We start from the raw sequence: 1562 nt of genomic DNA, 5'->3' as shown, positions 1-1562 counted from the left end.
TATTTCTCTAAATTACCGTTATATGGGATGTGGGCGTGGTTATTGTCCGATTTTTTAGTATGCTGTACCAAGGCCAATAACTGTAACAAGTTTGGAAGAAATTGATGCAGCGGTTACCAAGATATACACATGTAACCATAAGTGGGCGTGGCTACGCCCATTTTCCAAAAATTTATAAAATTCTTATTTTTCGTGTAAAAATTGTTGTAAATATCAATTTTGAGTGAATAATCTTCAGTAGTTACTAAAATATCGAGTTTTCGTATTTCCGAAAATTACCGTTATATGGGATGTGGGCGTGGTTATTGTCCGATTTTTAAAATTTCCAGCCATTTAGTATACTGTATCAAGGCCAATAACTGTGCTAAGTTTGGAAGAAATTGGTGCAGCGGTTACCAAGATATACACATGTAACCATAAGTGGGCGTGGCTACGCCCATTTTCCAAAAATTTATAATATTCTTATTTTTCGTCTTAAAATTATTGTAAATATCAATTATGAGTGAATTATCTTCAGTAGTTACTAAAATATCGCAGTTTTCGTATTTCTGGAAAGTACCGTTATATGGGAAGTGGGCGTGGTTACAGTCCGATTTCGCCCATTTTCAATACTAACCTACCTTGGGATAACGGAAACCTGCATACCAAATTTCGTTGAGATATCTAAATTTTTGCTCGAGTTATCGTGTACACGGACGGACGGGCAGACGGACGGACAGACAGACATGGCTTAATCGATTTATCTATTCATTCTGAGCATTTATGTATACATTTGTCTATATCTATCTCGATGCGTTTTGGCTGTTACAAAGAACCGTTATGTGAACAAAATTAATATACCCTTGTGCACAAGTTCGCTCGGGTATAAATATGTAGTAGATTTCAAAAGATTGGCAGATCTCAGTTTTTGGATCAAAATTTGTACAAAAATTAAAAAAAAAATCTGCAAGGTTTCTTCTAAATGGCAAACATTTTAATTAGAATCTAAAACAAAATTAATTTCAGCATAATAAAGTGCAAGATTGAAGTTGGTTGGTTGGCGTTGGTTTTGGCAATTGTGGCTCGTTCCAGAAATGCTAAATGGGATTTGCCGATTTTGACAATTCTCAAGTAAAAGTAAACAACGCTTTAGAAATTTGAGATGCACTGAAATTTGCTAATGCTTTCACAAAAATCGCCGGTTTTTATCTTTTTCGCTATTAATTCTTTTTATAAATCATATATTTTGTAATTTAACACAATAAAACCATGTTTGATGTCGAAAAATTGAATATTGAGAAAATTTACTATTTTACAGTTTATTTTATCCTCCCATTCTGCCTGTTGTTAGTGTTGGACATTTTTTGCTCTTAAAATTAAGAAAATTATGTTGAGCAAAAATAAAACTACTCAAAAACGCGAATATGTGGTAGATTTCAGACCTTGCTATTCAACCAAATTCTGAAATAGGGCGTTTTTCAATCAAACTTTGAAGTATGGCGTTCTTGAAAAACTTTCAGAGACAGGGCGTTTTTGAACTGGCTTCCGAGATAGGTCGGTCTTCCACTAAGCCATCGATATGC

The 1562-nt window shown here is 34.1% G+C and overlaps 1 protein-coding gene across 1 annotated transcript in view; it reads right to left on the bottom strand.

Annotated features, from left to right (window-relative positions):
• Positions 1–1562, bottom strand: part of LOC118737820 (ETS-like protein pointed) — a 336435-nt gene that overhangs the window by 160184 nt on the left and 174689 nt on the right. The gene's annotated exons all lie outside the window — the stretch shown is intronic.

Source organism: Rhagoletis pomonella, unplaced genomic scaffold, assembly GCF_013731165.1.
Source record: "Rhagoletis pomonella isolate Grant_MI unplaced genomic scaffold, Rhpom_1.0 Rhpom_scaffold_00004, whole genome shotgun sequence".
In the NCBI taxonomy this organism is placed as follows: Eukaryota; Metazoa; Arthropoda; class Insecta; order Diptera; family Tephritidae; genus Rhagoletis; species Rhagoletis pomonella.
The sequence above is the reverse complement of the archived record's forward strand: the minus strand, read 5'-3'. Positions and strand labels throughout refer to the sequence as shown.